At 47.6% G+C, this 21,406-nt stretch overlaps 7 non-coding genes across 7 annotated transcripts; 4 read left to right on the top strand and 3 right to left on the bottom strand.

Annotated features, from left to right (window-relative positions):
• Positions 1-921: 921 nt before the first annotated feature.
• On the top strand, positions 922-1,011 carry trnap-agg (transfer RNA proline (anticodon AGG)). Its single transcript is given in 2 exon segments — positions 922-957; positions 976-1,011. It is a non-coding gene; the product is annotated as a tRNA-Pro (tRNA).
• A 1,272-nt stretch (positions 1,012-2,283) lies between these two features.
• On the bottom strand, positions 2,284-2,373 carry trnar-ucg (transfer RNA arginine (anticodon UCG)). Its single transcript is given in 2 exon segments — positions 2,284-2,319; positions 2,337-2,373. It is a non-coding gene; the product is annotated as a tRNA-Arg (tRNA).
• A 6,407-nt stretch (positions 2,374-8,780) lies between these two features.
• trnap-agg (transfer RNA proline (anticodon AGG)) lies at positions 8,781-8,870 on the top strand. The gene is given in 2 exon segments: positions 8,781-8,816; positions 8,835-8,870. It is a non-coding gene; the product is annotated as a tRNA-Pro (tRNA).
• Positions 8,871-10,143: 1,273 nt separating this feature from the next.
• trnar-ucg (transfer RNA arginine (anticodon UCG)) lies at positions 10,144-10,233 on the bottom strand. The gene is given in 2 exon segments: positions 10,144-10,179; positions 10,197-10,233. It is a non-coding gene; the product is annotated as a tRNA-Arg (tRNA).
• Positions 10,234-12,044: 1,811 nt separating this feature from the next.
• trnap-agg (transfer RNA proline (anticodon AGG)) lies at positions 12,045-12,134 on the top strand. Its single transcript is given in 2 exon segments — positions 12,045-12,080; positions 12,099-12,134. It is a non-coding gene; the product is annotated as a tRNA-Pro (tRNA).
• Positions 12,135-17,497: 5,363 nt separating this feature from the next.
• Positions 17,498-17,587, top strand: trnap-agg (transfer RNA proline (anticodon AGG)). The gene is given in 2 exon segments: positions 17,498-17,533; positions 17,552-17,587. It is a non-coding gene; the product is annotated as a tRNA-Pro (tRNA).
• A 2,903-nt stretch (positions 17,588-20,490) lies between these two features.
• On the bottom strand, positions 20,491-20,580 carry trnar-ucg (transfer RNA arginine (anticodon UCG)). The gene is given in 2 exon segments: positions 20,491-20,526; positions 20,544-20,580. It is a non-coding gene; the product is annotated as a tRNA-Arg (tRNA).
• Between the last annotated feature and the right edge of the window lie 826 nt (positions 20,581-21,406).

A 21,406-nucleotide genomic window follows, 5' to 3' on the forward strand; every position in this document is an offset into this window, starting at 1 on the left:
TGATTAACAACTGACCACGACCCATTCCATTATAGACAGGCCTCATTTTCAATGCTTATGAAATCGATGGCAACATAAATCGGACTGTTTCTACAACAGGCGGCCGATTACGATGCCCGCTTTCTGTTGGGTGACAAATTGAAAGTTTACTCCATTGTAATTTTTCCCTTTATCTCCGTCATTTCTCTCCAGCCAAATGAACTGAGTCTAGGTGTCAGCCGTGGCTCAGCGGCAGCAAAGTCAAGCACCACTCCAGAGACTTGAGCAGATAATCCAGGCAGACACCCCAGTGCAGTAATGAGGTAGTGCTGCACTGTTGGTGCCTCCGTCTTTCTAGTAAGACGTTAAACCGGGTCCTCCGATCCCATGAGAGTATGCCGAAAAGAACGAGGATGTCTCGCCCCTTATTTATATCTCAACCAAAGACTCTCAGCCATTCCATTTCCTGCTTTTTGCATCTAAGCAGAAATACCCTGAAAGAAAGTCCACTTCACCGCTTATCCTGCCCGTGCACCCAGATCTACAATGTTGAAAATGTACAATCAGCTTAATGTAAGCAAAAGGCCTTCCACTGCTTCAGTTGAGGGACTGTCAAAAATTGTCGGTTTGAAGCCAGATTCGGAACAGAAGAAGTGTCGCCCAGTTAATTAAACGACCGCAGCAGGACTCGAACCTGCAATCTTCTGATAACTGAAAAACTCGCTAACCGAATTCAGACGCCTTACCCATTAGGCCACGCAGCCGCAGATGCTGCTGAGCTTCTTTTTATGGGGTGAATTGTGAGCAGATTCAAGGAAACTGCTCGCAAAAAGAAGCGGATTGAGGAAAAGTAAAACATTTTCACTGAATGAACAGGACTTCTGCGAGCTGGGTTTGCACCAGCGCAGGGAATCGCAATGCAACTTAAAACATAACATCGGCGGCTCGTTGGTCTAGGGGTATGATTTTCGCTTAGGGAATTTCCATGGCTTAAATTGCGAGAGGTCCCGGGTTCAAATCCCGGACGAGCCCCGCCACATTTAGTTGAATTCAACACCTCGGTCATGAAAACTGAAATCGTTCTCCTTTAAAAAAAACGGAATGATCCGGGACTGTGAGCTCTGCCATTTCAAACAGAAACAGAATGATCCGGGAATGTGAGCACTCCCGGTTTAAACAGACCCAGAGTGATTAACAACTGACCACGACCCATTCCATTAAAGACAGGCCTGATTTTCAATGCTTATGAAATCGATGGCAACATAAATCGGACTGTTTCTATAACAGGCGGCCGATTACGATGCCCGCTTTTCTGTTGGGTGACAAATTGAAGGTTTACTCCATTGTAATTTTCCCTTTATCTCCGTCATTTCTCTCCAGCCAAATGAACTGAGTCTAGGTGTCAGCCGTGGCTCAGCGGCAGCAAAGTCAAGCACCACTCCAGAGACTTGAGCAGATAATCCAGGCAGACACCCCAGTGCAGTAATGACGTAGTGCTGCACTGTTGGTGCCTCCGTCTTTCTAGTAAGACGTTAAACCGGGCCCTCCGATCCCATGAGAGTATGCCGAAAAGAACGAGGATGTCTCGCCCATTATTTATATCTCAACCAAAGACACTAAAGCAGAAAATCTCGTCATTAAGGTTGATAAATATTTTTGAAATTACATTGCCTCCTAAAGGAGAAATTTATGTTTCTGCTCCCTAATCATTTGGCTCTGGTCCCGTTACTCTTTAATTCGGTGACAATCTCAGCAGAAGAAAGGAGGAGTTCGACAATCTCCGAATCGCGATCACTGCTCCAACTTCATTCAAGAAGTTGAAGAATTGCAGTGGTCTCTTTTAATTTTAACAAGATATGAGTAATGCATGGGGCACAGGCCAGGAGCACCAGAGCGCCTCTGCCGAAATTGCATTTGAAAGCTTATTTTAGGCAAGATTCAGTTAAATGCTCGGAAAGTGTACCAGTATCAAACGTAATAACGACGAGGATGGGAGCTGAACCCTCGCGTACAGATCGGCAATAGATTAACTGTCTATCGCCTTAACCTTTCGGCCACCTCGACTCAACCAAATACTGCTCTCAGCCATTTCATTTCCTGCTTTTTGCATCTAAGCAGAAATACCCTGAAAGAAAGTCCACTTCACCGCTTATCCTGCCCGTGCACCCAGATCTACAATGTTGAAAATGTACAATCAGCTTAATGTAAGCAAAAGGCCTTCCACTGCTTCAGTTGAGGGACTGTCAAAAATGGTCGGTTTGAAACCAGATTCGGAACAGAAAAAGTGTCGCCCAGTTAATTAAACGACTGCGGCAGGACTCGAACCTGCAATCTTCTGATGACTAAATAACTCATAACCGAAGTCAGACGCCTTATCCATTAGGCCACGCAGCCGCTGATACTGCTGGTTGTCTTTTTATGGGGAGAATTGTGAGCAGATTCAAGGAAACTGCTCGCAAATAAGCGGATTGAGGAAAAGTTAAACATTTTAACTGAATGAACAGGACTTCTGCGAGCTGGGTTTGCACCAGCGCAGGGAATCACAATGCAACTTGAAGCAGAGCATCGGTGGTTCGTTGGTCTAGGGGTATGACTCTCGCTTAGAGAATTTCTCGTGGCTTATAAATGCGAGACGTCCCGGGTTCAAATCCCGGACTGAGCCCCGCCGCATTTAGTTAAACTCAACACCTCGGTCATGAAAGCTGAAACCGCTCTACTTTAAAAAATACGGAATTAATCGGGACTGTGAACTCTGCCATTTTAAACAGAAACAGAATGATCCGGGACTGTAAGCACTCCCGGTTTAAATAGACCCAGAGTGATTAACAACTGACCACGACCCATTCCATTATAGACAGGCCTGATTTTCAATGCTTATGAAATCGATGGCAACATAAATCGGACTGTTTCTATAACAGGCGGCCGATTACGATGCCCGCTTTTCTGTTGGGTGACAAATTGAAAGTTTACTCCATTGTAATTTTTCCCTTTATCTCCGTCATTTCTCTCCAGCCAAATGAACTGAGTCTAGGTGTCAGCCGTGGCTCAGCGGCAGCAAAGTCAAGCACCACTCCAGAGACTTGAGCAGATAATCCAGGCAGACACCCCAGTGCAGTAATGAGGTAGTGCTGCACTGTTGGTGCCTCCGTCTTTCTAGTAAGACGTTAAACCGGGTCCTCCGATCCCATGAGAGTATGCCGAAAAGAACGAGGATGTCTCGCCCCTTATTTATATCTCAACCAAAGACACTAAAACAGAAAATCTCGTCATTAAGGTTGATAAATATTTTTGAAATTACATTGCCTCCTAAAGGAGAAATTTATGTTTCTGCTCTCTAATCATTTGCCTCTGGTCCCGCTACTCTTTCATTCGGTGACAATCTCAGCAGAAGAAAGGAGGAGTTCGACAATCTCCGAATCGCGATCACTGCTCCAACTTCATTCAAGAAGTTGAAGAATTGCAGTGGTCTCTTTTAATTTTAACAAGATATGAGTAATGCATGGGGCACAGACCAGGAGCACCAGAGCGACTCTGACGAAATTGCATTTGAAAGCTTATTTTAGGCAAGATTCAGTTAAATGCTCGGAAATTGTACCAGTATCAAACGTAATAATGACGAGAATGGGAGCTGAACCCTCGCGTACAGATCGGCAATAGATTAACAGTCTATCGCTGTGGTAAACCACTTTATCGTTACACTATAGTTATCACTGTTGTATTGTTATCACCGTTGTATCACGATACGAGGTCGCCTCTTGTCGCGCTGTTATACCTGGGCTGACCACCTCCGACTCCGCCCATGGCTCCACCTACCTGCCCAGGTATAAAGGTAGTCGACTGGCTGGTATTCCTCCTTGTTGGACCCGATCACCCACGAGGGTGGGCTCTGTTATTTAGTCAATAAAAACCTTTAGTTACGTTCCTAACTCGTCGCCTTTTATTGGACGAATTGATACGTATATCAACTTTATTGACTAAATTTTAAAGATGTCTACTACTGGCCAGCCAGAAGCCCTCCCAGAAGCACAGCCACACCAGCCGGCTTGGCTGCAAGCCCTCAAACCACCGTACCTGGATCTAAACCCACAGGCAGCAAACGCAGCCCTCAACTTCAAACACTGGCTGGACTGCTTCGAATCCTACCTGGAAGAATCCGGCGCCCCGCAGAGATCCAAACTAAGACTTCTGAATGCCCAAGCGAGCCCGAGAGTATACGCACTCATACAGGACACGACTACGTACGAGGCCGCTATCAACCTACTGAAACAGCAGTACCGCAGCCCGGTAAATTACATGTACACCAGGCACCTCCTAAGATCCCGCCCGCAACAGCCAGGAGAGTCTGTAGCTGAATTTTTACGGGCGCTAAGAGCACTCGGCAGGAACTGTGACTTTAAAGCGGTGACGGCTGTTGAAAATACGGGAGATAATATCCGCGATGCCTTTGTGAAAGGCCTACGGTCCGACTACTCACGGCAAAGACTGCTTGAAGCTAAAGACCTCGACCTGGACAAAGCTGAAGCCCTCGCTCTCTCCCTGGAAGTGGCCCATCAGGACCAGGAGGCGTTTTCCAGGTACTGCTCGCGACCCTGGGACTCGGGCCCGACCCCTACCGCAATACCCTTCGCAGCGCCGCCCCCGGGACCTACCTCAGCGTCGGCGTCCCGGACCCGACCGGGCCCGCCACCCCCGGTACCGGCTCCGACATCGGGCACCCGCGATCGGGCCGCCGGCTGCTTCTTTTGCGGCCAGGAGAAGCACCCGAGGTCGCGCTGCCCAGCCAGGAACTCTACCTGCACAACCTGCAGGAAGAAAGGCCATTTCTCTAAGGCCTGCAGGAGCGGATCTTCAGAGGCCAGCAGTGCCTCATGCGAACTGTGGGGGCGGCCATCTTCTTTCACGGCAACTGAGGCCAGTATCCCCACACGTGAGTCATGGGGGCGGCCATCTTTGATCAAGGCAACCGACCCCAATAGTGCCTCATGTGAGTTATGGGGGCAGCCATCTTCTCCGCCATTTTGTCCTACCTCGTGGGAGACGCCATTTTACCCACCACGCCCGACTGCCACCGGGCCCCCGGACCCGACGACCGCCTCGCCCGCAGACGACAACGACTCGCTTACCTACACGCTAGCCTCCGTCACTCTGGATCAAGCCCGCCCACACCACCTGTCCAAGTCGATGATGGACATCAAAGTAAACGGCCACGCCACGACCTGCCTGTTCGACAGCGGAAGCACGGAGAGCTTCATCCACCCAGACACGGTGAGCCACTACTCCCTCCCTGTCCTGCCAACGCGCAACCGAATCTCGATGGCATCGAGGTCCCACGCCACGGACATTAACGGCTACTGTGCTGTGACCTTGTCGGTTAAGGGTACAGAGTATAAAAACTTTAAACTCCTCGTCCTCCCCCAGCTCTGCGCTGCCGTCCTACTAGGGCTGGACTTCCAATCCCACCTCCAAAGTGTAACCCTAGCATACGGTGGACCCCTCCCCCCACTCACAGTCGACAACCAGCAAAGGTTAAACCGCCCACCGTGTAACACCTGCAGCCTATCCACCCTCAAGGTGCCGCCACCTTCCCTGTTCGCTAACCTCACCCCCGACTTCAAACCCGTCGCTACCAAGAGCAGGCGGTACAGCGCTGGGGACAGAGCTTTCATTTGCTCTGAGGTGCAGCGTCTCCTGAAGGAGGGCATCATCGAGGGGAGCAACAGCCCCTGGCGTGCCCAGGTCGTGGTCGTTAAGACCGGCGATAAAAATCGCCTGGTCATCGACTACAGCCAGACCATAAACAGATACACCCAGCTGGACGCATACCCCCTTCCCCGCATATCTGACATGGTCAATCAGATTGCACAATACCGCGTATTCTCGACCATCGACCTTAAGTCGGCCTACCACCAACTCCCTATCCACCCCGAGGACCGCCAGTACACCGCCTTCGAGGCGAATGGGCGCCTATACCACTTCCTTAGGGTCCCCTTCGGTGTCACCAACGGGGTCTCGGTCTTCCAAAGGGAGATGGACCGGATGGTTGACCAGAACGGACTGCAGGCCACATTCCCCTACCTAGATAACGTCACCATCTGCGGCCGCGACCGGCAGGACCACGACGTGAATCTGGAGAAATTCCTCCGTACAGCCCAACGGCTGAACCTCACCTACAATAAGGAGAAATGTGTGTTTAACACCTCGCGCCTTGCCATCCTTGGCTGTGTAGTAGAGAACGGACTCATTGGCCCCGACCCCGAAAGAATGCGCCCCCTCATGGAGCTACCCCTCCCCCACTGCCCTAAGGCACTTAAGAGAACCCTGGGGCTCTTCGCCTACTATGCCCAATGGGTGCCCAATTATGCGGACAAAGCCAGACCCCTCATGAAGTCCACATCCTTCCCCCTTACGGAGGAAGTGTGCGCAGCCTTCTCCCTCATTAAGGGAGACATTGCCAAGGCCACTATGCACGCAGTGGATGAGTCCATCCCCTTCCAAGTCGAGAGCGATGCATCCGACTTCGCCCTAGCCGCCACCCTTAACCAGGAGGGGAGACCGGTGGCCTTCTTCTCAAGGACCCTACAGGGCCCTGAGATCCGACACTCGTCGGTCGAGAAGGAGGCTCAGGCGATTGTGGAGGCGGTACGACGCTGGAGGCACTACCTGGCAGGCAAACGATTTACCCTCCTTACCGACCAACGTTCGGTCGCTTTTATGTTTAATAACAAGCTGAGGGGCAAAATCAAGAATGACAAGATCTTGAGGTGGAGAATCGAGCTCTCCACCTACGATTATGATATCTTGTACCGGCCAGGTAAGCTGAACGAACCCCCCGATGCTCTGTCACGAATTACATGCGCCAGCGCGCAAAGTGATAGACTTCAGACCCTCCACAACGACCTCTGCCACCCCGGGGTCACCAGACTTTACCACTTCATTAAGGCCCGCAACCTGCCCTACTCCATCGAGGAGGTCAGGACCATAACCAGGAACTGCCAGACCTGCGCCGAGTGCAAACCGCACTTCTTTAGGCCGGACAGAGCAAGCCTGATCAAGGCCACCCGCCCCTTCGAGCGCCTGAGCATCGACTTTAAGGGGCCCCTCCCGTCCTCTGACCGTAATGTGTACTTCCTCAACATTGTTGATGAGTACTCCCGTTTCCCCTTTGCCTTCCCCTGCCCAGACATGACCAGTACCACGGTCATTAAATGCCTGAACGACCTCTTCGCCTTGTTCGGGTTCCCAAACTATATACATAGTGACCGGGGCTCCTCTTTCATGAGCGAGGAACTCCGTCAGTTCCTACTAGCGAGAGGTATTGCAGCAAGTAGGACCACCAGCTACAACCCCCAAGGGAACGGCCAGGTGGAAAGAGAGAACGCGACGGTATGGAAGGCCGTCCTCTTAGCCTTAAAGTCTAAGGGCCTCCCAACCTCCCGCTGGCAGGAAGTCCTCCCGACAGCGCTGCACTCCATCCGGTCACTACTTTGCACTGCCGTTAACGCCACCCCCCATGAACGAATGTTTGTTTTCCCCAGGAAGTCGACTACGGGAACCACTCTACCAACCTGGCTGACCTCTCCGGGGCCCGTCTTGCTGCGAAAGCACGTGAGGGCCCATAAAACAGACCCCCTGGTCGAAAGGGTGAACCTCCTGCACGCCAACCCCCAGTACGCCTACGTGGCTTACCCAGACGGGCGGGAGGACACTGTCTCCTTACGAGACCTCGCACCCTCGGGCACTCCGGAGACACCACCTTTACCCCCCCCACCACCCCCCCAATTCCAGCCCAGGTAGACGGCATGCCGGAACCCCACGAGCCTTCGCCGACCACGCAGACACCAGCACTAACACCGGATAATGCAGCACCGCCGCTGCAACGATCGGAGAGGCTTACGAGGCCTCCGGACAGACTGACATACCAGAACTGGTAGTACACTTCACCACGCCGGACTCAAATCTAAACAAGGGGTGAATGTGGTAAACCACTTTATCGTTACACTATAGTTATCACTGTTGTATTGTTATCACCGTTGTATCACGATACGAGGTCGCCTCTTGTCGCGCTGTTATACCTGGGCTGACCACCTCCGACTCCGCCCATGGCTCCACCTACCTGCCCAGGTATAAAGGTAGTCGACTGGCTGGTATTCCTCCTTGTTGGACCCGATCACCCACGAGGGTGGGCTCTGTTATTTAGTCAATAAAAACCTTTAGTTACGTTCCTAACTCGTCGCCTTTTATTGGACGAATTGATAGGTATATCAATCGCCTTAACCTTTCGGCCACCTCGACTCAACCATATACTGCTCTCAGCCATTCCATTTCCTGCTTTTTGCATCTAAGCAGAAATACCCTGAAAGAAAGTCCACTTCACCGCTTATCCTGCCCGTGCACCCAGATCTACAATGTTGAAAATGTACAATCAGCTTAATGTAAGCAAAAGGCCTTCCACTGCTTCAGTTGAGGGACTGTCAAAAATTGTCGGTTTGAAGCCAGATTCGGAACAGAAGAAGTGTCGCCCAGTTAATTAAACGACCGCAGCAGGACTCGAACCTGCAATCTTCTGGTAACTGAAAAACTCGCTAACCGAATTCAGACGCCTTACCCATTAGGCCACGCAGCCGCAGATGCTGCTGAGTTTCTTTTTATGGGGAGAATTGTGAGCAGATTCAAGGAAACTGCTCGCAAAAAGAAGCGGATTGAGGAAAAGTTAAACATTTTAACTGAATGAACAGGACTTCTGCGAGCTGGGTTTGCACCAGCGCAGGGAGTCGCAATGCAACTTAAAACATAACATCGGCGGCTCGTTGGTCTAGGGGTATGATTCTCGCTTAGGGAATTTCCATGGCTTAAATTGCGAGAGGTCCCGGGTTCAAATCCCGGACGAGCCCCGCCACATTTAGTTGAATTCAACACCTCGGTCATGAAAACTGAAATCGTTCTCCTTTTAAAAAAAACGGAATGATCCGGGACTGTGAGCTCTGCCATTTCAAACAGAAACAGAATGATCCGGGACTGTGAGCACTCTCTTTTTAAACAGACCCAGAGTGATTAACAACTGACCACGACCCATTCCATTATAGACAGGCCTGATTTTCAATGCTTATGAAATCGATGGCAACATATATCGGACTGTTTCTATAACAGGCGGCCGATTACGATGCCCGCTTTTCTGTTGGGTGACAAATTGAAAGTTTACTCCATTGTAATTATCCCTTTATCTCCGTCATTTCTCTCCAGCCAAATGAACTGAGTCTAGGTGTCAGCCGTGGCTCAGCGGCAGCAAAGTCAAGCACCACTCCAGAGACTTGAGCAGATAATCCAGGCAGACACTCCAGTGCAGTAATGAGGTAGTGCTGCACTGTTGGTGCCTCCGTCTTTCTAGTAAGACGTTAAACCGGGCCCTCGGATCCCATGAGAGTATGCCGAAAAGAACGAGGATGTCTCGCCCATTAGTTGTATCTCAACCAAAGACACTAAAGCAGAAAATCTCGTCATTAAAGTTGATAAATATTTCTGAAATTACATTGCCTCCTAAAGGAGAAATTTATGTTTCTGCTCCCTAAACATTTGGCTCTGGTCCCGCTACTCTTTAATTCGGTGACAATCTCAGCAGAAGAAAGGAGGAGTTCGACAATCTCCGAATCGCGATCACTGCTCCAACTTCATTCAAGAAGTTGAAGAATTGCAGTGGTCTCTCTTAATTTTAACAAGATATGAGTAATGCATGGGGCACAGACCAGGAGCACCAGAGCGCCTCTGACGAAATTGCATTTGAAAGCTTATTTTAGACAAGATTCAGTTAAATGCTCGGAAAGTGTACCAGTATCAAACGTAATAACGACGAGGATGGGACTTGAACCCTCGCGTACAGATCGGCAATAGATTAACTGTCTATCGCCTTAACCTTTCGGCCACCTCGACTCAACCATATACTGCTCTCAGCCATTTCATTTCCTGCTTTTTGCATCTAAGCAGAAATACCCTGAAAGAAAGTCCACTTCACCGCTTATCCTGCCCGTGCACCCAGATCAACAATGTTGAAAATGTACAATCAGCTTAATGTAAGCAAAAGGCCTTCCACTGCTTCAGTTGAGGGACTGTCAAAAATGGTCGGTTTGAAGCCAGATTGGGAACAGAAAAAGTGTCGCCCAGTTAATTAAACGACTGCGGCAGGACTCGAACCTGCAATCTTCTGATGACTGAATAACTCATAACCGAAGTCAGACGCCTTATCCATTAGGCCACGCAGCCGCTGATACTGCTGGTTGTCTTTTTATGGGGAGAATTGTGAGCAGATTCAAGGAAACTGCTCGCAAAAAGAAGCGGATTAAGGAAAAGTTAAACATTTTAACCGAATGAACAGGACTTCTGCGAGCTGGGTTTGCACCAGCGCAGGGAATCGCAATGCAACTTGAAGCAGAGCATCGGTGGTTCGTTGGTCTAGGGGTATGACTCTCGCTTAGGGAATTTCCGTGGCTTAAAATGCGAGACGTCCCGGGTTCAAATCCCGGACTGAGCCCCGCCGCATTTAGTTAAACTCAACACCTCGGTCATGAAAGCTGAAACCGTTCTACTTTAAAAAATACGGAATTAATCGGGACTGTGAGCTCTGCCATTTTAAACAGAAACAGAATGATCCGGGAATGTGAGCACTCCCGGTTTAAATAGACCCAGAGTGATTAACAACTGACCACGACCCATTCCATTATAGACAGGCCTGATTTTCAATGCTTATGAAATCGATGGCAACATAAATCGGACTGTTTCTATAACAGGCGGCCGATTACGATGCCCGCTTTTCTGTTGGGTGACAAATTGAAAGTTTACTCCATTGTAATTTTTCCCTTTATCTCCGTCATTTCTCTCCAGCCAAATGAACTGAGTCTAGGTGTCAGCCGTGGCTCAGCGGCAGCAAAGTCAAGCACCACTCCAGAGACTTGAGCAGATAATCCAGGCAGACACCCCAGTGCAGTAATGAGGTAGTGCTGCACTGTTGGTGCCTCCGTCTTTCTAGTAAGACGTTAAACCGGGTCCTCCGATCCCATGAGAGTATGCCGAAAAGAACGAGGATGTCTCGCCCCTTATTTATATCTCAACCAAAGACACTAAAACAGAAAATCTCGTCATTAAGGTTGATAAATATTTTTGAAATTACATTGCCTCCTAAAGGAGAAATTTATGTTTCTGCTCCCTAATCATTTGGCTCTGGTCCCGCTACTCTTTCATTCGGTGACAATCTCAGCAGAAGAAAGGAGGAGTTCGACAATCTCCGAATCGCGATCACTGCTCCAACTTCATTCAAGAAGTTGAAGAATTGCAGTGGTCTCTTTTAATTTTAACAAGATATGAGTAATGCATGGGGCACAGACCAGGAGCACCAGAGCGACTCTGACGAAATTGCATTTGAAAGCTTATTTTAGGCAAGATTCAGTTAAATGCTCGGAAATTGTACCAGTATCAAACGTAATAATGACGAGAATGGGAGCTGAACCCTCGCGTACAGATCGGCAATAGATTAACAGTCTATCGCCTTAACCTTTCGGCCACCTCGACTCAACCATATACTGCTCTCAGCCATTCCATTTCCTGCTTTTTGCATCTAAGCAGAAATACCCTGAAAGAAAGTCCACTTCACCGCTTATCCTGCCCGTGCACCCAGATCTACAATGTTGAAAATGTACAATCAGCTTAATGTAAGCAAATGGCCTTCCACTGCTTCAGTTGAGGGACTGTCAAAAATTGTCGGTTTGAAGCCAGATTCGGAACAGAAAAAGTGTCGCCCAGTTAATTAAACGACCGCAGCAGGACTCGAACCTGCAATCTTCTGATAACTGAAAAACTCGCTAACCGAATTCAGACGCCTTACCCATTAGGCCACGCAGCCGCAGATGCTGCTGAGTTTCTTTTTATGGGGAGAATTGTGAGCAGATTCAAGGAAACTGCTCGCAAAAAGAAGCGGATTGAGGAAAAGTTAAACATTTTAACTGAATGAACAGGACTTCTGCGAGCTGGGTTTGCACCAGCGCAGGGAATCGCAATGCAACTTAAAACATAACATCGGCGGCTCGTTGGTCTAGGGGTATGATTCTCGCTTAGGGAATTTCCATGGCTTAAATTGCGAGAGGTCCCGGGTTCAAATCCCGGACGAGCCCCGCCACATTTAGTTGAATTCAACACGTCGGTCATGAAAACTGAAATCGTTCTCCTTTAAAAAAAACGGAATGATCCGGGACTGTGAGCTCTGCCATTTGAAACAGAAACAGAATGATCCGGGAATACATAGAAGAAGATAGGAGCAGGAGTAGGCCATTCGGCCCTTCGTGCCTGCTCCGCCATTCGATGAGATCATGGCTGATCCTTTAATTCAGTATCCCGTCCCCGCCTTCTCTCCGTAACCCTTAACCCCTTTTGCCCGTAGAAATATATCTAATTCCCTCTTAAATATATTTAATGAGCTGGCGTACACTGCCCTCTGTGGCAATGAGTTCCACAGGTTCACCACTCTCTGAGTGAAGAAATTCCCCCTCATCTCTGTCCTAAATGGTTTAGCCCTTATCCTTAAATTATGTCCTCTAGTTCTGTTCTCACCCGCCAAGGGAAACATTCCTTCTGCATCCAGTCTGTCTAGACCTGTCAGAATTTTATACACTTCTATGAGGTCCCCTCTCAATCTTCTAAACTCCAGTGTGTACATCCCTAAACTACATAGTCTCTCCTCATAGGTCATTCCCGCCATTCCTGGTATCAGCCTGGTGAATCGCCGCTGCACCCCCTCCATGGCAAGAACATCCTTCCTCAGATGAGGCGACCAAAACTGTACACAGTACTCGAGGTGTGGTCTCACCAGTGCCCTGTACAGCTGCAGCAAGGTATCCCTGTTCCTGTATTCTAACCCTTTTGCTATGAAGGCCAGCATACCGTTTGCCTTCTTGACCGCCTGTTGCACCTGCATGCTCGCCTTCAGTGACTGGTGTACAAGAACACCCAGGTCTCTCTGTACTTCCCCCTCTCCCAATCTATTGCCATTTAAATAATAATTTGCCCTCCCGTTCCTGCACCCAAGGTGGATAACTTCGCACTTGTCCACATTATAGTGCATCTGCCATTTATCCGCCCAATCGCCCAGTCTGTCCAAATCGCTCTGGAGCTTCCTGGTCTCTTCCTCTGAGCCCACCCCCCCTCCTAGTTTAGTGTCGTCTGCAAATTTGGAAATGCTGCATCCGACTCCCTGATCCAGGTCATTAATGTAAATTGTGAACAGCTGGGGGCCCAGGACAGATCCCTGTGGTACCCCACTTGTTACTGCCTGCCATTCAGAAAATGAGCCGTTTATTCCAACTCTCTGTTTTCTATCTGACAGCCAGTTCCCTATCCACGCCAAAACTTTCCCCTTTATCCCATGAGCCTCAATTTTCCATGCTAATCTTTTATGTGGGACCTTATCGAAGGCCTTTTGGAAGTCCAGGTACACCACATCTACTGGCTCTCCCCCATCTATTCTACCAGTTACTCCCTCAAAAAATTCCAATAGATTAGTCAAGCACGATTTACCCTTTGTAAATCCATGTTGACTCTGTCCTATCCTGTCCCCATTTGCTAAGTGCTCCGCTATTTCATCCTTAATGATGGACTCCAGCATTTTGCCCACAACTGATGTAAGGCTTACAGGTCTGTAATTACCTGCTTTTTCCCTACCCCCCTTTTTGAATAGTGGGGTAACGTTAGCTACCCTCCAATCCATCGGCACTGTTCCCGAGTCTAATGAATTCTGAAAAATCATCCTTAGTGCATCCGCTATCTCTAGGGCCACCTCCTTCAGTACCCTAGGATGCATGTTATCAGGCCCTGGGGATTTGTCCACCTTCAATCCCTTTAGCTTCCTTAACACCATATCCTTAGAGATATTGATTTGCGTCAGTTCCTCCTTTGCCAATGTCCCTATTTTTCCCGATATCCCAGGGAGGTTTTTTGTGTCTTCCTTCGTAAAGACTGACCCAAAGTATGCATTTAGTTGATCTGCCATTTCCTTATTTCCCATTATATATTCCCCCGTATCTGACTGCAATGGACCAACTTTGGTTTTCACCAGTCTTTTCCTTTTGATATATTTATAAAAGCTTTTGGAGTTAGTTTTTATATTTTCCGCCAGCTTGTTTTCGTAAGCTATTTTGCCCCTCTTGATCATGCCCTTTGCCCTCCTTTGCTCTATCTTAAACTGTTCCCAATCTTCCGCTCTGGTGCTTTTTTTGGCTATTTTATACGCCCTATCTTTGGATTTTATGCTGTCTCTAATTTCCCCTGTTATCCACGGTTGAGTCACCTTTTTAGATTTCCTTTTATGGTCCATTGCAGTCAGATACGGGGGAATATATAATGGGAAATAAGGAAATGGCAGATCAACTAAATGCATACTTTGGGTCAGTCTTTACGAAGGAAGACACAAAAAACCTCCCTGGGATATCGGGAATGTGAGCACTCTCTTTTTAAACAGACCCAGAGTGATTAACAACTGACCACGACCCATTCCATTATAGACAGGCCTGATTTTCAATGCTTATGAAATCGATGGCAACATATATCGGACTGTTTCTATAACAGGCGGCCGATTACGATGCCCGCTTTTCTGTTGGGTGACAAATTGAAAGTTTACTCCATTGTAATTTTCCCTTTATCTCCGTCATTTCTCTCCAGCCAAATGAACTGAGTCTAGGTGTCAGCCGTGGCTCAGCGGCAGCAAAGTCAAGCACCACTCCAGAGACTTGAGCACATAATCCAGGCAGACACTCCAGTGCAGTAATGACGTAGTGCTGCACTGTTGGTGCCTCCGTCTTTCTAGTAAGACGTTAAACCGGGCTCTCGGATCCCATGAGAGTATGCCGAAAAGAACGAGGATGTCTCGCCCATTAGTTATATCTCAACCAAAGACACTAAAGCAGAAAATCTCGTCATTAAGGTTGATAAATAATTCTGAAATTACATTGCCTCCTAAAGGAGAAATTTATGTTTCTGCTCCCTAATCATTTGGCTCTGGTCCCGCTACTCTTTAATTCGGTGACAATCTCAGCAGAAGAAAGGAGGAGTTCGACAATCTCCGAATCGCGATCACTGCTCCAACTTCATTCAAGAAGTTGAAGAATTGCAGTGGTCTCTCTTAATTTTAACAAGATATGAGTAATGCATGGGGCACAGACCAGGAGCACCAGAGCGCCTCTGACGAAATTGCATTTGAAAGCTTATTTTAGACAAGATTCAGTTAAATGCTCGGAAAGTGTACCAGTATCAAACGTAATAACGACGAGGATGGGAGCTGAACCCTCGCGTACAGATCGGCAAAAGATTAACTGTCTATCGCCTTAACCTTTCGGCCACCTCGACTCAACCATATACTGCTCTCAGCCATTTCATTTCCTGCTTTTTGCATCGAAGCAGAAATACCCTGAAAGAAAGTCCACTTCACCGCTTATCCTGCCCGTGCACCCAGATCAACAATGTTGAAAATGTACAATCAGCTTAATGTAAGCAAAAGGCCTTCCACTGCTTCAGTTGAGGGACTGTCAAAAATGTTCGGTTTGAAGCCAGATTCGGAACAGAAAAAGTGTCGCCCAGTTAATTAAACGACTGCGGCAGGACTCGAACCTGCAATCTTCTGATGACTGAATAACTCATAACCGAAGTCAGACGCCTTATCCAGTAGGCCACGCAGCCGCTGATACTGCTGGTTGTCTTTTCATGGGGCGAATTGTGAGCAGATTCAAGGAAACTGCTCGCAAAAAGAAGCGGATTGAGGAAAAGTTAAACATTTTAACTGAATGAACAGGACTTCTGCGAGCTGGGTTTGCACCAGCGCAGGGAATCACAATGCAACTTGAAGCACAGCATCGGTGGTTCGTTGGTCCAGGGGTATGACTCTGGCTTAGGGAATTTTCGTGGCTTAAAATGCGAGACGTCCCGGGTTCAAATCCCGGGCTGAGCCCCGCCGCATTTAGTTAAACTCAACACCTCGGTCATGAAAGCTGAAACCGTTCTACTTTAAAAAATACGGAATTAATCGGGACTGTGAGCTCTGCCATTTTAAACAGAAACAGAATGATCCGGGAATGTGAGCACTCCCGGTTTAAACAGACCCAGAGTGATTAACAACTGACCACGACCCATTCCATTATAGACAGGCCTGATTTTCAATGCTTATGAAATCGATGGCAACATAAATCGGACTGTTTCTATAACAGGCGGCCGATTACGATGCCCGCTTTTCTGTTGGGTGACAAATTGAAAGTTTACTCCATTGTAATTTTCCCTTTATCTCCGTCATTTCTCTCCAGCCAAATGAACTGAGTCTAGGTGTCAGCCGTGGCTCAGCGGCAGGAAAATCAAGCACCACTCCAGAGACTTGAGCAGATAATCCAGGCAGACACCCCAGTGCAGTAATGAGGTAGTGCTGCACTGTTGGTGCCTCCGTCTTTCTAGTAAGGCGTTAAACCGGGTCCTCCGATCCCATGAGAGTATGCCGAAAAGAACGAGGATGTCTCGCCCCTTATTTATATCTCAACCAAAGACACTAAAGCAGAAAATCTCGTCATTAAGGTTGATAAATATTTTTGAAATTACATTGCCTCCTAAAGGAGAAATTTATGTTTCTGCTCCCTAATCATTTGCCTCTGGTCCCGCTACTCTTTCATTCGGTGACAATCTCAGCAGAAGAAAGGAGGAGTTCGACAATCTCCGAATCGCGATCACTGCTCCAACTTCATTCAAGAAGTTGAAGAATTGCAGTGGTCTCTTTTAATTTTAACAAGATATGAGTAATGCATGGGGCACAGACCAGGAGCACCAGAGCGACTCTGACGAAATTGCATTTGAAAGCTTATTTTAGGCAAGATTCAGTTAAATGCTCGGAAATTGTACCAGTATCAAACGTAATAATGACGAGAATGGGAGCTGAACCCTCGCGTACAGATCGGCAATAGATTAACAGTCTATCGCCTTAACCTTTCGGCCACCTCGACTCAACCATATACTGCTCTCAGCCATTCCCTTTCCTGCTTTTTGCATCTAAGCAGAAATACCCTGAAAGAAAGTCCACTTCACCGCTTATCCTGCCCGTGCACCCAGATCTACAATGTTGAAAATGTACAATCAGCTTAATGTAAGCAAAAGGCCTTCCACTGCTTCAGTTGAGGGACTGTCAAAAATTGTCGGTTTGAAGCCAGATTCGGAACAGAAGAAGTGTCGCCCAGTTAATTAAACGACCGCAGCAGTACTCGAACCTGCAATCTTCTGATAACTGAAAAACTCGCTCACCGAATTCAGACGCCTTACCCATTAGGCCACGCAGCCGCAGATGCTGCTGAGTTTCTTTTTATGGGGAGAATTGTGAGCAGATTCAAGGAAACTGCTCGCAAAAAGAAGCGGATTGAGGAAAAGTTAAACATTTTAACTGAATGAACAGGACTTCTGCGAGCTGGGTTTGCACCAGCGCAGGGAATCGCAATGCAACTTAAAACATAACATCGGCGGCTCGTTGGTCTAGGGGTATGATTCTCGCTTAGGGAATTTCCATGGCTTAAATTGCGAGAGGTCCCGGGTTCAAATCCCGGACGAGCCCCGCCACATTTAGTTGAATTCAACACCTCGGTCATGAAAACTGAAATCGTTCTCCTTTAAAAAAAACGGAATGATCCGGGACTGTGAGCTCTGCCATTTCAAACAGAAACAGAATGATCCGGGAATGTGAGCACTCCCGGTTTAACTAGACCCAGAGTGATTAACAACTGACCACGACCCATTCCATTATACACAGGCCTGATTTTCAATGCTTATGAAATCGATGGCAACATAAATCGGACTGTTTCTATAACAGGCGGCCGATTACGATGCCCGCTTTTCTGTTGGGTGACAAATTGAAAGTTTACTCCATTGTAATTTTCCCTTTATCTCCATCATTTCTCTCCAGCCAAATGAACTGAGTCTAGGTGTCAGCCGTGGCTCAGCGGCAGGAAAATCAAGCACCACTCCAGAGACTTGAGCAGATAATCCAGGCAGACACCCCAGTGCAGTAATGAGGTAGTGCTGCACTGTTGGTGCCTCCGTCTTTCTAGTAAGACGTTAAACCGGGTCCTCCGATCCCATGAGAGTATGCCGAAAAGAACGAGGATGTCTCGCCCCTTATTTATATCTCAACCAAAGACACTAAAACAGAAAATCTCGTCATTAAGGTTGATAAATATTTTTGAAATTACATTGCCTCCTAAAGGAGAAATTTATGTTTCTGCTCCCTAATCATTTGCCTCTGGTCCCGCTACTCTTTCATTCGGTGACAATCTCAGCAGAAGAAAGGAGGAGTTCGACAATCTCCGAATCGCGATCACTGCTCCAACTTCATTCAAGAAGTTGAAGAATTGCAGTGGTCTCTTTTAATTTTAACAAGATATGAGTAATGCATGGGGCACAGACCAGGAGCACCAGAGCGACTCTGACGAAATTGCATTTGAAAGCTTATTTTAGGCAAGATTCAGTTAAATGCTCGGAAATTGTACCAGTAGCAAACGTAATAATGACGAGAATGGGAGCTGAACCCTCGCGTACAGATCGGCAATAGATTAACAGTCTATCGCCTTAACCTTTCGGCCACCTCGACTCAACCATATACTGCTCTCAGCCATTCCCTTTCCTGCTTTTTGCATCTAAGTAGAAATACCCTGAAAGAAAGTCCACTTCACCGCTTATCCTGCCCGTGCACCCAGATCAACAATGTTGAAAATGTACAATCAGCTTAATGTAAGCAAAAGGCCTTCCACTGCTTCAGTTGAGGGACTGTCAAAAATTGTCGGTTTGAAGCCAGATTCGGAACAGAAAAAGTGTCGCCCAGTTAATTAAACGACCGCAGCAGGACTCGAACCTGCAATCTTCTGATAACTGAAAAACTCGCTCACCGAATTCAGACGCCTTACCCATTAGGCCACGCAGCCGCAGATGCTGCTGAGTTTCTTTTTATGGGGAGAATTGTGAGCAGATTCAAGGAAACTGCTCGCAAAAAGAAGCGGATTGAGGAAAAGTTAAACATTTTAACTGAATGAACAGGACTTCTGCGAGCTGGGTTTGCACCAGCGCAGGGAATCGCAATGCAACTTAAAACATAACATCGGCGGCTCGTTGGTCTAGGGGTATGATTCTCGCTTAGGGAATTTCCATGGCTTAAATTGCGAGAGGTCCCGCGTTCAAATCCCGGACGAGCCCCGCCACATTTAGTTGAATTCAACACCTCGGTCATGAAAACTGAAATCGTTCTCCTTTAAAAAAAACGGAATGATCCGGGACTGTGAGCTCTGCCATTTCAAACAGAAACAGAATGATCCGGGACTGTGAGCACTCTCTTTTTAAACAGACCCAGAGTGATTAACAACTGACCACGACCCATTCCATTATAGACAGGCCTGATTTTCAATGCTTATGAAATCGATGGCAACATATATCGGACTGTTTCGATAACAGGCGGCCGATTACGATGCCCGCTTTTCTGTTGGGTGACAAATTGAAAGTTTACTCCATTGTAATTTTCCCTTTATCTCCGTCATTTCTCTCCAGCCAAATGAACTGAGTCTAGGTGTCAGCCGTGGCTCAGCGGCAGCAAAGTCAAGCACCACTCCAGAGACTTGAGCAGATAATCCAGGCAGACACTCCAGTGCAGTAATGATGTAGTGCTGCACTGTTGGTGCCTCCGTCTTTCTAGTAAGACGTTAAACCGGGCCCTCGGATCCCATGAGAGTATGCCGAAAAGAACGAGGATGTCTCGCCCATTAGTTATATCTCAACCAAAGACACTAAAGCAGAAAATCTCGTCATTAAGGTTGATAAATATTTCTGAAATTACATTGCCTCCTAAAGGAGAAATTTATGTTTCTGCTCCCTAATCATTTGGCTCTGGTCCCGCTACTCTTTAATTCGGTGACAATCTCAGCAGAAGAATGGAGGAGTTCGACAATCTCCGAATCGCGATCACTGCTCCAACTTCATTCAAGAAGTTGAAGAATTGCAGTGGTCTCTCTTAATTTTAACAAGATATGAGTAATGCATGGGGCACAGACCAGGAGCACCAGAGCGCCTCTGACGAAATTGCATTTGAAAGCTTATTTTAGACAAGATTCAGTTAAATGCTCGGAAAGTGTACCAGTATCAAACGTAATAACGACGAGGATGGGAGCTGAACCCTCGCGTACAGATCGGCAATAGATTAACTGTCTATCGCCTTAACCTTTCGGCCACCTCGACTCAACCATATACTGCTCTCAGCCATTTCATTTCCTGCTTTTTGCATCTAAGCAGAAATACCCTGAAAGAAAGTCCACTTCACCGCTTATCCTGCCCGTGCACCCAGATCAACAATGTTGAAAATGTACAATCAGCTTAATGTAAGCAAAAGGCCTTCCACTGCTTCAGTTGAGGGACTGTCAAAAATGTTCGGTTTGAAGCCAGATTCGGAACAGAAAAAGTGTCGCCCAGTTAATTAAACGACTGCGGCAGGACTCGAACCTGCAATCTTCTGATGACTGAATAACTCATAACCGAAGTCAGACGCCTTATCCATTAGGCCACGCAGCCGCTGATACTGCTGGTTGTCTTTTTATGGGGAGAATTGTGAGCAGATTCAAGGAAACTGCTCGCAAAAAGAAGCGGATTGAGGAAAAGTTAAACATTTTAACTGAATGAACAGGACTTCTGCGAGCTGGGTTTGCACCAGCGCAGGGAATCACAATGCAACTTGAAGCAGAGCATCGGTGGTTCGTTGGTCTAGGGGTATGACTCTCGCTTAGGGAATTTTCGTGGCTTAAAATGCGAGACGTCCCGGGTTCATAATCCCGGGCTGAGCCGCGCCGCATTTAGTTAAACTCAGCACCTCGGTCATGAAAGCTGAAACCGTTCTACTTTAAAAAATACGGAATTAATCGGGACTGTGAGCTCTGCCATTTTAAACAGAAACAGAATGATCCGGGAATGTGAGCACTCCCGGTTTAAATAGACCCAGAGTGATTAACAACTGACCACGACCCATTCCATTATAGACAGGCCTGATTTTCAATGCTTATGAAATCGATTGCAACATAAATCGGACTGTTTCTATAACAGGCGGCCGATTACGATGCCCGCTTTTCTGTTGGATGACAAATTGAAAGTTTACTCCATTGTAATTTTTCCCTTTATCTCCGTCATTTCTCTCCAGCCAAATGAACTGAGTCTAGGTGTCAGCCGTGGCTCAGCGGCAGCAAAGTCAAGCACCACTCCAGAGACTTGAGCAGATAATCCAGGCAGACACCCCAGTGCAGTAATGAGGTAGTGCTGCACTGTTGGTGCCTCCGTCTTTCTAGTAAGACGTTAAACCGGGTCCTCCGATCCCATGAGAGTATGCCGAAAAGAACGAGGATGTCTC

Source organism: Somniosus microcephalus, unplaced genomic scaffold (genome assembly GCF_052327205.1).
Source record: "Somniosus microcephalus isolate GS21.2 unplaced genomic scaffold, FLI_Smic_1.0 unresolved_chr1, whole genome shotgun sequence".
NCBI lineage: Eukaryota > Metazoa > Chordata > Chondrichthyes > Squaliformes > Somniosidae > Somniosus > Somniosus microcephalus.